The sequence below is a fragment of the Oncorhynchus mykiss genome, chromosome 10 (genome assembly GCF_013265735.2).
Source record: "Oncorhynchus mykiss isolate Arlee chromosome 10, USDA_OmykA_1.1, whole genome shotgun sequence".
Taxonomy (NCBI): Eukaryota; Metazoa; Chordata; class Actinopteri; order Salmoniformes; family Salmonidae; genus Oncorhynchus; species Oncorhynchus mykiss.
This window is the reverse complement of record NC_048574.1, coordinates 5,438,965-5,455,374: the sequence shown is the minus strand read 5'-3', so window position 1 is coordinate 5,455,374 and position 16,410 is coordinate 5,438,965.

Below are 16,410 nucleotides of genomic sequence, written 5' to 3'. Positions count from 1 at the left end.
TAGTACTATTCTGTATTAGTATTAGTCTAATATTAGTATTTGTCTGTATTAGTATTAGTCTGTATTAGTATTAGTCTAATATTAGTATTTGTCTGTATTGGTATTTGTCTGTATTAGTATTAGTCTCTTAGTATTAGTCTGTATTAGTATTATTCTGTATTAGTATTAGTCTGTATTAGTATTAGTCTGTATTAATATTGTATTAGTATGTATTAGTATTAGTCTGTATTAGTATTGTATTAGTATTGTATTCGTATTAGTCTGTATTAGTGTTAGTCTGTATTAATGTCTGTATTAGTATTAGTCTAGTATTAGTCTGTATTAGTGTTAGTCTGTATTAATGTCTGTATTAGTATTAGTCTGTATTAGGTTTAGTCTGTATTAGTATTCACCTGTATTAATATTCATCTAGTATTAATATTTGTCTTGTATTAGTCTATATTAGTATTAGTCTGTATTAGTATTATTCTGTATTAGTATTAGTCTGTATTAGTCTAGTATTAGTATTAGTCTGTATTAGTATTAGTACTATTCTGTATTAGTATTAGTCTAATATTAGCATTTGTCTGTATTAGTATTAGTCTGTATTAGTATTAGTCTAATATTAGTATTTGTCTGTATTAGTATTTGTCTGTATTAGTATTAGTCTCTTAGTATTAGTCTGTATTAGTAGTATTCTGTATTAGTATTAGTCTGTATTAGTATTAGTCTGTATTAATATTGTATTAGTCTGTATTAGTATTAGTCTGTATTAGTATTGTATTAGTATTGTATTCGTATTAGTCTGTATTAGTGTTAGTCTGTATTAATGTCTGTATTAGTATTAGTCTAGTATTAGTCTGTATTAGTGTTAGTCTGTATTAATGTCTGTATTAGTATTAGTCTAGTATTAGTCTGTATTAGGTTTAGTCTGTATTAGTATTCACCTGTATTAATATTCATCTAGTATTAATATTTGTCTTGTATTAGTCTATATTAGTATTAGTCTGTATTAGTATTATTCTGTATTAGTATTAGTCTGTATTAGTCTAGTATTAGTATTAGTCTGTATTAGTATTCGTCTAGTATCAATATTTGTCTAGTATTAGTAAATCAAATCAAATGTTATTTGTCACATACACATGGTTAGCAGATGTTAATGTGAGTGTAGTGAAATGCTTGTGCTTCTAGTTCCGACCATGCAGTAATAACCAACAAGTAATCTAACCTAACAATTTCACAACAAGTGTAATGGATTGAATAAGAATATGTACATAAAAATATATGAATGAGTGATGGTATAGAACAGCATAGGCAAGATGCAGTAGATGGTATAGAGTACAGTATATACATATGAGATGAGTAATGTAGGGTGTGTAAACATTATATAAAGTGGCATTGTTTAAAGTGGCTAGTGATACATTTATTACATACATTTTTTCCATTATTAAAGTGGCTGGAGTTGAGTCAGTATGTTGGCAGCAGCCTCTCTGTGTTAGTGGTGGCTGTTTAACAGTCTGATGACCTTAGAAGATAGAAGCTGTTTTTTTTTCAGTCTCTCGGTCCCAGCTTTGATGCACCTATACTGACCTCGCCTTCTGGATGGTAGCGGGGTGAACAGGCAGTGGCTCGGGTGGTTGTTGTCCTTGATGATCTTTATGGTCTTCCTGTGACATTGGGAGGTGTAGGTGTCCTGGAGGGCAGGTAGTTTGCCCCCGGTGATGCGTTGTGCAGACCTCACTACCCTCTGGAGAGCCTTACGGTTGTGGGCGGAGCAGTTGCCGTACCAGGCGGTGATACAGCCCGATAGGAAGCTCTCGATTGTGCATCTGTAAAAGTTTGTGTTTTTGGTGACAAGCCGAATTTCCTCAGCCTCCTGAGGTTGAAGAGGCGCTGCTGCGCCTTCTTCACGACGCTGTCTGTATGGGTGGACCATTTCAGTTTGTCCGTGATGTGTACACAGAGGAACTTAAAACTTTCCACCTTCTCCACTACTGTCCCCTCTGTGGATAGGGGGCTGCTTCCTCTGCTGTTTCCTGAAGTCTGCGATCATCTCCTTTGTTTTGTTGACATTGAGTTTGAGGTTATTTTCCTGACACCACACTCCGAGGGGCCTCACCTCCTCCCTGTAGGCCGTCTCGTCGTTGTTGGTAATCAAGCCTACCACTGTGTCGTCTGCAAACTTGATGATTGAGTTGGAGGCGTGCATGGCCACGCAGTCATGGGTGAACAGGGAGTACAGGAGAGGGCTGAGAACGCACCCTTGTGGGGCCCCAGTGTTGAGGATCAGATGATCAGAATATATTGTTACCTTCCCTCACCACCTGGGGGCGGCCCGTCAGGAAGTCCAGGACCCAGTTGCACAGGCCGGGGTCTGAGGACTGGCTTCCATCTGGCCACTCTACCATAAAGGCCTGATTGGTGGAGTGCTGCAGAGATGGCTGTCCTTCTGGAAGGTTCTCCCATCTCCACAGAGAAACTCTATCTCTGTCAGATTGACCATCGGGTTCTTGGTCACCTCCCTGACCAAGACCCTTCTACTCTGATTACTCAGTTTGACCGGGCGGCCAGCTCTAGGAAGAGTCTTCGTGGTTCCAAACTTCTTCCATTTAAGAATGATGGAGGCCATTGTGTTCTTGTGGACCTTCAATGCTGAAGACATTTGTTGGTACCCATCCCCAGATCTGTGCCTCGACACAATCTTGTCTCGGAGCTCTACAGACAATTCCTTCGAACCTCATGGCTTGGTTTTTGCTCTGACATGCACTGTCAACTGTAGGACCTTATATAGACAGGTGTGTGCCTTTCCAAATCATGTCCAATCAATTGAATTTACCTCGGGTGGACTCCAATCAAGTTGTAGAAACATTTCATGGATGATCAATGGAAACAGGATGCACCTGAGCTCTGGGTCTGAATACTTATGTCAATGTTGTTTTTTTAAAATACATTTGCAGCCATTTCTGAAAACCTGTTTTCACTTTGTCATTATGGGGTATTGTGTATAGATTACTGAGGATAAAAAAATAAAATAAAATAAATCAATTTTAAGAATAAGGCTGTAACAAAAACAGTGTGGGAAAAAGTCAAAGGGTCGGAATTATTTATGAAGGCACCGTACTAAATAATATATGTGTAAAATTAGTTGTGATTTAGAATGGACCATTATCATGTTCCTGTCTCGGAACAGGGGCATAGGAAAAAAAATAAATGTTCATCTAAAACAGCTTTTCCCCATGCTTCATTTTCATGCCAGCCAAGTAGGATATACTCCTGCTGTAGAGATATGCAATGTGCTTCATATTAACAAGGCTGATAGATAAATATAGTAGGCCTAGACTATAGAAAGCTGATCCTCCACTTTTTAATAGAGGCCAGCATAACTCTGTTGTCTCGCGCAATTGCATAGTATATATAAATGTTGCGCAACATGAGATCTCATGAAGTCCTTGATCAGATTTTCCATTAGATTTTCTATTGATGTCAGAGTGATTAGAGGGACAATAGAGTGCTGAGTACCAGGCAGTTAGCAAGTTTGGTAGGTTACTAATGACCATCAGCGGGCATCAGAGCTTAGAGAAACATAATTACAGTGACAAAACAGTCAGATGGAATTTGACTGCCACCATGACTCATGACCGTCGGTGTGGCGGTAATACGGTCACCGTAACACCTCTAGCCCCGAGGCAGCAGCGGGCAATGAGACGGGGGCGGTTCTCCCTGGACGAGGACATTCTACAAACGTTGGACGGGGACGTACGGACATCCATCGGAATGGGTCCCTTAGCTGCAGAACCAACACCAGTTTCATATGTGGCCACTCAACAGCCCCGTCACGTTCCACCAACACGTTCCACCGTTCCTGCCCTCAGCCCCTCTGGTTTCGCTACTGTCAGCCTCTCAGCCCCGCCACGTCCATCCTCCTCTGGCTGGCCGTATCCCACTCTGGGGCTGACCGTATCCCACTCTGGGGCTGGCCGTATCCCACTCTGGGGCTGGCCGTATTCCACTCTGGGGCTGGCCGTATTCCACTCTGGGGCTGGCCGTATTCCACTCTGGGGCTGGCCTTATCCCACTCTGGAGCTGAACGTATCCCACTCTGGGGCTGGCCGTATCCAACTGTGGGGCTGGCTGGGGGGCGTTGCCTCCCACCCAGGGAGACGGGTCATGGGTCATGTGTGACAACTGTTGGAAGTGGTTCCACTGTGTGGGGTGGAGTATTCATTTTTATATAATTAAAGTACGTTTATTTTTAGATAATTAAATTTAGTTTATTTTTATATAAGTATGTCACGTTCTGACCATAGTTCTTTTGTGTTTTCTTTGTTTTAGTGTTGGTCAGGACGTGAGCTGAGTGGGCATTCTATGTTGTGTGTCTAGTTTTCCCGTTTCTATGTTTGGCCTGATATGGTTCTCAATCAGAGGCAGGTGTTAGTCATTGTCTCTGATTGGGAACCATATTTAGCCTGTTTTGTGTTGGGTTTTGGTGGGTGGTTGTTTCCTGTCTTCTGTCTTTGTGTCTATGCACCAGACTGTTTTGGTTTTTCACATTTGTTGTCTTGGTATTTTTGTAGTGTTCTGGTTTATGGTCTTTATTAAACATGATGAACACTAACCACGCTGCGCTTTGGTCCGATCCTTCGTCCACAGAACAAAACTGTTACAAATTAAATTTAGTTTATTTTTATATAATTAAAGTTATTTTATTTTATATAATTAAAGTTAGTTTATTTTTTATATAATTAAAGTTAGTTCATTTAATGCAAGTTATATTTGTTATTTAATACATATTATACATATTATTTTTCAACAAAAATACTGTGTGGCTCTTAATTCTGTGTAAGGATAAGGTCATTGTTGAAGTGTACATGCTTCTTGGAATAAGCAACAGTAAAATGCCCCCAGTACTCTCATTATTGTTGTTGATGTAATAACTATTACTAATAATCAAAGATTGCTTAAATATAATCAAGGCTGTTAGGAAACAAACACGGAGACTTTTTTGCTTGTTATGCTGCTGTTTTAAGTCTTTGAGAGTAGTGCCCAAATAAATATCCACAGGGTGGCGACATTCTCTACATAATGAGAATTTTGGTCAATATTTTTCATTGTTGATCACTAGAAACGACCAGTGGACATTTTACAAACGATCAGGTAATGTAGCTAATGTAGATAATGTAGATAATGCAAACAAAAATACACACGTTTTCAGAACCCCTGTTTGCGCGTTAATCAAGTTATTTTGTTTTATTGGAAACGCATATATTTCCGTTTGAAAACGTTCGTCTTCACCCAGGGTGCCGGTGGAGGGCTGACAGGCCTTCCAAAAGAGACAAAGCAAGGAAATGTGTAAACAATTTGCTTATCACGTTTGGTCAGGGTTTGAGAGGACACAGGGTAAAGCCATCCTCACATAAAACAATAGCCCTGAACAAAAGATACGTTCATATTAGCATCTATTTGATATTGAACAAAAAATATAGACGCAACATGTAAAGTGTTGGGTCTCATGTTCCATGAGCTGAAATAAAAGATCCCAGAAATTTCTCTCAAAATTTGTGCACAAATTTGTTTACATCCCTTTTAGTGATAATTTCTCCTTTGCCAAAACAATCCATCCACGTGACAGGTGTGGCAAATCAAGAAACGGATTAAACAGCATGATCATTACACAGGTGCACCTTGTGCTGGGACAATAAAAGGCCACTCTGAAATGTGCAGTTGTTTGACAACACAATACCACAGATTCAAGTTTTGAGGGAGAGTTAAACATGTATTTTTATTTTTTATGATGAAAGCTTTGCACACTCTTGAAATTCTCTCAACCAGCTTCATGAGGTAGTGACCTGGATGGAATGCATTTCAATTAACAGTTGTGCCTTCTTAAAAGTTAATTTGTGGAATTTGTTTCCTTCTTAATGTGTTTGAGCCAATCAGTTGTGTTGTGATAAGGTAGAGGTGGTCACTGGTTGAAAACTGTTTTCTGCCCCTCCCAAAAGATAGAATTTGTAGATAATTTGCCCTCTTTCTGGGACTCACCCAAAAACAGGACCAAGCCTGGACTGTTGAGGAGTGACGGACTCCATCCTAGCTGGAGGGGTGCTCATCTTATCTACGAACATAGACAGGGCTCTAACTCCTCTCGCTCCACAATGAAATAGGGTGCGGGCCTGGCATCAGGCTGTTAGCCAGCCTGCCAGTTTAGTGGAGTCTGCCACTAGCACAGTCAGTGTAGTCAGCTCAGCTATCCCCATTGAGACCGTGTCTGTGCCTCGACCTAGGTTGGGCAAAACTTAACATGGCGGTGTTCGCCTTAGCAATCTCACTAGGATAAAGACCACCTCCATTCCTGTCATTATTGACAGAGATCATGATACCTCACATCTCAAAATAGGGCTACTTAATGTTAGATCCCTCACTTCAAAGACAGTTATAGTCAATCAACTAATCACTGATCGAAGTCCTGATGTGATTGGTCTGACTGAAACATGGCTTAAGTCTGATGAATTTACTGTGTTTAAATGAGGCCTCACCTCCTGGTTACACAAGTGACCATATCCCCCGCGTATCCCGCAAAGGCGGAGGTGTTGCTAACATTTACGATAGCAAATGTCAATTTACAACAAACAAAAAAATGATGTGTTCATCTTTTGAGCTTCTCGTCATGAAATCTATGCAGCCTCCTCAATCACTTTTTATAGCTACTGTTTACAGACCTGGACCATATACAGCGTTCCTCACTGAGTTCCCTGAATTCCTATCGGACCTTGTAGTCATAGCAGATAATATTCTAATTTTTGGTGACTTTAATATTCACATGGAAAAGTCCACAGACCCACTCCAAAAGGCTTTCAGAGTCATCATCAACTCAGTGGGTTTTGTCCAACATGTCTCCGGACCTACTCACTGCCACAGTCATACTCTGGACCTAGTTTTGTCCCATGGAATAAATGTTGTGGATCTTAATGTTTTTCCTCATAATCCTGGACTATCGGACCACACTTTTATTAGGTTTGCAATCGCAACAAATAATCTGCTCAGACCCCAACCAAGGAGCATCAAAAGTCGTGCTATAAATTCACAGACAACACAAAGATTCCTTGTTAATCACCTAACTGAGGAACTCAATTTAACCTTGCGTAATACCCTAGATGCAGTTGCACCCCTAAAAACTAAAAACATGTGTCATAAGAAACTAGCTCCCTGGTATACAGAAAATACCCGAGCTCTGAAGCAAACTTCCAGACAATTGGAACGGAAATGGCGCCACACCAAACTGGAAGTCTTCCGACTAGCTTGGAAAGACAGTACCGTGCAGTATCGAAAAGCCCTCACTGTTGCTCGATCATCCTATTTTTCCAACTTAATTGAGGAAAATAAGAACAATCCAAAATGTTTTTTTGGTACTGTCGCAAAGCTAACTAAAAAGCAGCATTCCCCAAAAGAGGATGACTTTCACTTCAGCAGTAATAAATTCATCAACTTCTTTGATGAAAAGATCATGATCATTAGAAAGCAAATGACGGACTCCTCTTTAAATCTGCGTATTCCTTCAAAACTCAGTTGTCCTGAGTCTGCGCAACTCTGCCAGGACCTAGGATCAAGGGAGACACTCAAGTGTTTTAGTACTATATGTCTTGACACAATGATGAAAATAATCATGGCCTCTACATTTTCAAGCTGCATACTGGACCCTATTCCAACTAAACTCCTGAAAGAGCTGCTTCCTGTGCTTGGCCCTCCTATGTTGAACATAGTAAACGGCTCTCTATCCACCGGATGTGTACCAAACTCACTAAAAGTGGCAGTACTAAAGCCTCTCTTGAAAAAGCCAAAACTTGACCAAGAAAATATAAAAAAACTAATCGGCCCATATCGAATGTTCCATTCCTCTCAATGTCTTTTGAAAAAGCTGTTGCGCAGCAACTCACTGCCTTCCCGAAGACAAACAATGCATACGCAATGCTTCAGTCTGGTTTTAGACCCCATCATAGCACTGAGACTGCACTTGTGAAGGTGGTAAATGACATTTTAATGGCGTCAGACCGAGGCTCGGCATCTGTCCTCGTGCTACTAGACCTTAGTGCTGCTTTTGATACTGGTCCAAAAATGATGCAGAAAAATGAATCCATGCTTTTGTTACTTCTAGGTTAGACTACTGCAATGCTCTACTTTCCAGCTACCCGGATAAAGCACTAAGTAAGCTTCAGTTAGTGCTAAATACGGCAGCTAGAATCCTGACTAGAACCAAAAAATGTGATCATATTACTCCAGTGCTAGCCTCTCTACACTGGCTTCCTGTTAAGGCAAGGGCTGATTTCAAGGTTTTACTGCTAACCTACAAAGCATTACATGGGCTTGCTCCTACCTATCTTTCCGATTTGGTCCTGCCGTACATACCTACACGTAGGCTACGGTCACAAGATGCAGGTCTCCTAATTTTCCCTAGAATTTCTAGGCAAACAGCTGGAGGCAGGGCTTTCTCCTATAGAGCTCCATTTTTATGGCATGCTCTGCCTACCCATGTGAGAGACGCAGACTCGGTCTCAACTTTTAAGTCTTTATTGAAGACTCTTCTCTTCAGTGGATCATATGATTGAGTGGAGGGGTGTGTCACTTGAGTGGGTTGAGTCACTGACGTGATCTTCCTGTCTGGGTTGGTGCCCCCCCTTGGGTTGTGCCGTGGCGGAGATCTTTGTGGGCTATACTCGGCCTTGTCTCAGGATGGTAAGTTGGTGGTTGAAGATATCCCTCTAGTAGTCTCTTCTCTTCCCGCCACAGGAGGGCCCAGTGTTTATTCTGCTGCAGAGTCCATTAGAGCCTCATAAATTGCAGCGATAAATGCTTTTTTATTATTATTTTTATTTCACCTTTATTTAACCAGGTAGGCTAGTTGAGAACAAGTTCTCATTTACAACTGCGACCTGGCCAAGATAAAGCAAAGCAGTGTGACACAGACAACACAGAGTTACACATGGAGTAAACCATTAACAAGTCAATAACACAGTAGAAAAAAAGAGAGTCTATATACATTGTGTGCAAAAGTCATGAGGAGGTAGGCGAATAATTACAATTTTGCAGATTAACACTGGAGTGATAAATGATCAGATGGTCATGTGCAGGTAGAGATATTGGTGTGCAAAAGAGCAGAAACGTAAATAAATAAAAAACAGTATGGGGATGAGGTAGGTGAAAATGGGTGGGCTATTTACCAATAGACTATGTACAGCTGCAGCGATCGGTTAGCTGCTCAGATAGCAGATGTTTAAAGTTGGTGAGGGAGATAAAAGTCTCCAACTTCAACGATTTTTGCAATTCGTTCCAGTCACAGGCAGCAGAGAACTGGAAGGAAAGGCGGCCAAATGAGGTGTTGGCTTAAAGGATGATCAGTGAGATACACCTGCTGGAGCGCGTGCTCTAGGAGAAGCTGGGGAGGCTTGGGCGAGTAGCTGTGGGGGGGAGGGGGGGGATGGAGCTGTTGCCGAGGTTGGAGTAGCCAGGAGGAAGGCATGGCCAGCCCAGGCACAGCTGGGAGCTGAGGGGGGTCGGTAGCAGGCGGCAACAGTGAGAGAGTTATTTCTGGAGAGATTCATTTTTAAAATTAGAAGTTCGAACTGTTTGGGTATGGACCTGGAAAGTATGGCATTACTTTGCAGGCTATCTCTGCAGTAGACTGCAACTCCTCCCCCTTTGGCAGTTCTATCTTGACGGAAAATGTTATAGTTGGGTATGGGAATCTCAGAATTTTTGGTGGCAACAGTGAGAGAGTTATTTCTGGAGAGATTCATTTTTTAAATTAGAAGGTGGGTGTTGCCATCGTGACCACTGAACTGAGATAAGGCGGAGCTTTACCTAGCATGGACTTGTAGATGACCTGGAGCCAGTGGGTCTGGCGCCGAATATGTAGTGAGGACCAGCCGACTAGAGCATACAGGTCGCAGTGGTGGGTGGTATAAGGTGCTTTAGTAACAAAACGGATGACACTGTGATAGACTGCATCCAGTTTGCTGAGTAGAGTATTGGAAGCCATTTTGTAGATGACATCGCCGAAGTCGAGGATCGGTAGGATAGTCAGTTTTACTAGGGTAAGTTTGGCGGCGTGAGTGAAAGAGGCTTTGTTGCGAAATAGAAATTTGATTCTATATTTGATTTTGGATTGGAGATGTTTGATATGAGTCTGGAAGAAGAGTTTACAGTCTAGCCAGACACCTAGGTACTTATCGATGTCCACATATTCTAGGTCTGAACCATCCAGGGTGGTGATGCTAATCGGGTGTGCGGGTGCAGGCAGCGAACGGTTGAAAAACATGCATTTGGTTTCACTAGCGTTTAAGAGCAGTTGGAGGCCATGGAAGGAGTGTTGTATGGCATTGAAGCTCGTTTGGAGGTTAGATAGCACAGTGTCCAAGGAAGGGCCAGAAGTATACAGAATGGTGTCGTCTGCGTAGAGGTGGATCAGGGAATCGCCCGCAGCAAGAGCAACATCATTGATATATACAGAGAAAAGAGTCGGCCCGGGAATTGAACCCTGTGGCACCCCCATAGAGACTGCCAGAGGACCGGACAACATGCCCTCCGACTCTGTCTGCAAAGTAGTTGGAGAACCAGGCAAGGCAGTCATTAGAAAAACCAAGGCTACTGAGTCTGCCGATAAGAATATGGTGATTGACAGAGTCGAAAGCCTTGGCCAGGTCGATGAAGACGGCTGCACAGTACTGTCTTTTATCAATGGCGGTTATGATTTCGTTTAGTACCTTTAGCATGGCTGAGGTGCACCCGTGATCGGCTCGGAAACCAGATTGCACAGCGAAGAAGGTACGGTGGGATTTGAGATGGTCAGTGATCTGTTTGTTGACCTGGCTTTCGAAGTCCTTAGATAGGCAGGGCAGGATGGATATAGGTCTGTAACAGTTTGGGTCCAGGGTGTCTCCCCCTTTGAAGAGGGGGATGACCGCGGCAGCTTTCCAGTCCTTGGGGACCTCAGACGATATGAAAGAGAGGTTGATCAGGCTAGTAATAGGGGTTGCGACAATGGCGGCGGATAGTTTCAGAAATAGAGGGTCCAGATTGTCAAGCCCAGCTGATTTGTACGGGTCCAGGTTTTGCAGCTCTTTCAGAACATCTGCTATCTGGATTTGGGTAAAGGAGAAGCTGGGGAGGCTTGGGCGAGTAGCTGCAGGGGGGGAGGGGGGGGGGGGGGGATGGAGCTGTTGCCGAGGTTGGAGTAGCCAGGAGGAAGGCATGGCCAGCCCAGGCACAGCTGGGAGCTGAGGGGGGTCGGTAGCAGGCGGCAACAGTGAGAGAGTTATTTCTGGAGAGATTCATTTTTAAAATTAGAAGTTCGAACTGTTTGGGTATGGACCTGGAAAGTATGGCATTACTTTGCAGGCTATCTCTGCAGTAGACTGCAACTCCTCCCCCTTTGGCAGTTCTATCTTGACGGAAAATGTTATAGTTGGGTATGGGAATCTCAGAATTTTTGGTGGCCTTCCTAAGCCAGGATTCAGACACAGCAAGGACATCAGGGTTGGCAGAGTGTGCTAAAGCAGTGAGTAAAACAAACTTAGGAAGGAGGCTTATGATGTTGACATGCATGAAACCAAGGCTTGTTCGATCACAGAAGTCATCAAATGAGGGTGCCTGGGGACATGCACGGCCTGGGTTTACCTCCACGTCACCCGCGGAACAGAGGAGGAGTAGTATGAGGGTGCGGCTAAAGGCTATCAAAACTGGTCTCCTAGAGCGTTGGGGACAAAGAATAAAAGGAGCAGATTTCTGGGCGTGGTAGAATATATTCAGGGCATAATGCGCAGACAGGGGTATGGTGGGGTGCGGGCACAGCGGAGGTAAGCCCAGGCACTGGGTAATGATGAGAGGATGTATCTCTGGACATGCTGCTTGTAATGGGTGAGGTCACCGCATGTGTGGGAGGTGGGACAAAGGAGGTATCAGAGGTATGAAGAGTGGAACTAGGGGGTCCATTGTAAACTAAAATAATGATAACTAACCTGAAAAACAGTATACAAGGCATATTGACATTTGAGAGCGACGTACAGCGAGGCATAAAGTAATCACAGGTGTTGATTGGGAGAGCTAGCTAAAACAACAGGTGAGACAACAACAGCTAATCAGCTAGCACAACAACAGCAGGTAAAATGGCGATGACTAGGCAGAGAGGGTCGGATTAACTACACACAGAGCCTGAGTTCGCGGCTGGGGCCGACAGATAAAAAATAAATAAACAGAATGGAGTACCGTGATTTAATGGACAGTCCAGCAGGCATCAGCTATGTAGCCAAGTGATCATAGTGTCCTGGGGCAGCAGTAGATGGAACAGGGGAGCCCCACTACGCTAGCGACACAGCGTTTAAAGTTAGTTGCGTCTGCTCCGACGGAGGCCAGATGAAGGCACAGCGGATGGAGTATTCGTCGGCAGACCAGTCGTTGTGGTACGGCAGGGCACCGTGTCGACAGAGAATCCAAGCCAGATGGCGAAAGAGGTATTGTGGAATTTAGTTTGCTAGCCGGGAGATGTGCCTGGCTCACGGCTAACTGGTGCTAGATTCGTGGCAGTGGCGTTAGCCACTATATCCAATCGGTAGCAGCGGTGATCCGGTGCCAAGGTCCAGAGTTTACAGCAAGGATCCGGTGGAGTTTTGGGCTCTAGCCGTGTATGAGTGGGGTTCGGGTGACCAGCTGCGTAGGCCGGGAGGTGGGCCTCAGGGAATAGCTTCGGTACTAGGTGCCATGGTGAGTGAAAGCTAGCTGCAAGCTAGCTAGCTAGCTGCAAGCTAGCTGTGAAGATCAGAAGTAGTGGTCCAGGGATTACGGCAGGAATCCGGCGTTGTTGTGGAGAGACAGTCCGATATTGGTAGACAAGCGATATTGGTAGACAGGCGAGTATTATCCAGGCTAAAAACGGGGCTGGTATCTGTGCAGAAGGTAAAAGCCGCTAGCAGTGGCTAACAATGACTAAATAGCTTGTAGCTAATTAGCTCGTTAGCTTCTGGAGATTCTTGAATGTGTTCTAAAATTGAAAATAATAGCGATTCCGTATCACATTGGGTGAGGCAGGTTACCGGAAGGTATAATTGAAAATAAATTGAAATATATATACAAGAAATACGAAACAATACAAAAGTACACGAGAGGACAAAACAAACATGTCCTCACTGCTACGCCATCTTGTAATCCCAATGATTCTGCTATACAGAATCCAAGTAACAGACACGTCTCAACACGAACTGTTCAGAGGAGACTGTGTGAATCAGGCCTTCATGGTCGAATTGCTGCAAAGAAACCACTACTAAAGGACACCAATAATAAGAAGAGACATGATTGGGCCAAGAAACACGAGCAATGGACTTTAGACCGGTGGAAATTTGTCCAGTATTGCTGAAAATGGCTTGGCTGGTTTGCACACAACAGGAAGTGTATTTAGCTAGCATGTACAAATAGAGGCAGGAAGTGTTTTTAGCTAGCATGTACAAATAGAGACAGGAAGTGTTTTTAGCTAGCATGTACAATTAGACCCAGGAAATGTTTTGAGCTAGCATGTACAAATAGAGACAGGAAGTGTTTTTAGCTAGCATGTACAAATAGACACCGGAAGTGTTTTGAGCTAGCATATACAATTAGACCCAGGAAATGTTTTAAGCTAGCATGTACAATTAGAGACAGGAAATGTATTTAGCTAGCCTGTACAAATAGAGACAGGAAGTGTATTTAGCTAGCCTGTACAAATAGAGGCAGGAAGTGTTTTTAGCTAGCATGTACAAATAGAGACGGGAAGTGTTTAGGTAACATGTACAACTAGAGACAGGAAGTGTTTAGCTAGCATGTACAACTAGAGACAGGAAGTGTTTTGAGCTAGCATGTACAAATAGAGACAGGAAGTGTTTTTAGCTAGCATGTACAATTAAACCCAGGAAATGTTTTACGCTAGGATGTACAAATAGAGACAGGAAGTGTTTTTAGCTAGCATGTACAATTAGACCCAGGAAATGTTTTGAGCTAGCATGTACAAATAGAGACAGGAAGTGTTTTTAGCTAGCATGTACAAATAGACACCGGAAGTGTTTTGAGCTAGCATATACAATTAGACCCAGGAAATGTTTTAAGCTAGCATGTACAATTAGAGACAGGAAATGTATTTAGCTAGCCTGTACAAATAGAGACAGGAAGTGTATTTAGCTAGCCTGTACAAATAGAGACAGGAAGTGTATTTAGCTAGCATGTACAAATAGCCCTTTTTATTACTAGATAAATATAATGACCACAATTCTAACACGATTGACATTTTTATTTCCTTAACTATGTTTCTGATACGAGAGATTCTAACATCCCTACTTTACAGCTCATGTATGTACATAAGGATTTTAGTGAAATGTATAGAATATCCACAATATTTGATCATACTGTACTTCTCTCTGTTGCTCATAGAGGCCTGTAACAGGGCGTATGAACATATGAAGTGCCAAAAGAATGTACAACTAGAGACAGGAAGTGTTTAGCTAGCATGTACAACTAGAGACAGGAAGTGTTTAGGTAACATGTAGAACTAGAGACAGGAAGTGTTTAGGTAACATGTACAATTAGAGACAGGAAGTGTTTAGCTAGCATGTACAACTAGAGACAGGAAGTGTTTAGGTAAGATGTACAAATAGAGACAGGAAGTGTTTAGGTAACATGTACAATTAGAGACAGGAAGTGTTTAGGTAACATGTACAACTAGAGACAGGAAGTGTTTAGGTAACATGTACAATTAGAGACAGGAAGTGTTTAGGTAACATGTACAACTAGAGACAGGAAGTGTTTAGCTAGCATGTACAACTAGAGACAGGAAGTGTTTAGGTAACATGTAGAACTAGAGACAGGAAGTGTTTAGGTAACATGTACAATTAGAGACAGGAAGTGTTTAGCTAGCATGTACAACTAGAGACAGGAAGTGTTTAGGTAACATGTACAATTAGAGACAGGAAGTGTTTAGGTAACATGTACAACTAGAGACAGGAAGTGTTTAGGTAACATGTACAATTAGAGACAGGAAGTGTTTAGGTAACATGTACAATTAGAGACAGGAAGTGTTTAGGTAACATGTACAACTAGAGACAGGAAGTGTTTAGGTAACATGTACAACTAGAGACAGGAAGTGTTTAGGTAACATGTACAACTAGAGACAGGAAGTGTTTAGCTAACGTACAATTAGAGACAGGAAGTGTTTAGCAGGCAATGTACAAATAGAGACACGAAATGTTACGTTGTTACATGTGTCCAGAAAATCACATTGTATGATTTTTAAGTAATTAATTTGCATTTTATTGCATGACATATTGATAAATCACAAAGAATTCACGGGGCCATATTTAATAAAACACAAAGAATTCACGGGGCCATATTGAATAAATAGACTATTATGTCTTGGCCCAAACCGTCTGTAGTTTATGTCTTGGCCCAAACCGTCTGTAGTTTATGTCTTGGCCCAAACCGTCTGTAGTTTATGTCTTGGCCCAAACCGTCTGTAGTTTTTAAATTGTATTTTTTAAATGGCCCTTCATATTGTCAACTGATGTACATAGGAAGCTGAAAATAGCATTTTAACATATTAAAACAAAAGAAGACGTTAATATTATTTGTAAAAAGGTTTTAATAACTCCAAAGAACAAAAAAAAACGTAGCTAGGTTAATTTATTATTTTTCACTGCCCACTGGTGCAGTTGAACGCAGCTGTGTGGTGCATTCAACATGTATTGTAGTTGAGTAGCCAGCCGAGGATAATGTTGCTCTATAATAATAATAATAATAATAATAAGGATAATAATGCTCCAATGTTGCTGTAACAGGCCTATATGTTTCTCCTTTGCCTGGTGTTTTTTTAAATAATAATAAAAAAAATATATATATCAAAGCCGGACAGAAACATTTTAGTAGCCGAGCTGTGCCTGTGGCATGTGTCTGTACGCTTTCCCTCCAGCTGCAAGCTGCAAACAGGACACACGGAAGCAGCGTAATTGATGTTGAATTCACAGATGAAAGCGCTGTAATTTCATAAAGTAGACCACTCAGCTGTTGACTCATTTACAGTGCCTTCCACACACAGAGCCTTATTCTAAAATTGATTTGAAAAAAAGAAAATCCTCAGCAATCTACACCATAATGACAAAGCGAAAACAGAAATATCTTATTTACATAAGTATTCAGACTATGAGACTCAAAATTGAGCTCAGGTGCAACCTGTTTCCATTGATCATCCTTGAGATGTCTCTACAACTTGATTGGATTTCACCTGTGGTCAATTCAATTGATTGGGACATGATTTGGAAAGGCACACACACACCTGATAAATATAAAGGTCCCACAGTTGACTGTGCCTGTCAGAGCAAAAACCAAGCTATGAGGTCGAAGGAATTGTCAGTAGAGCCCCGAGAGAGG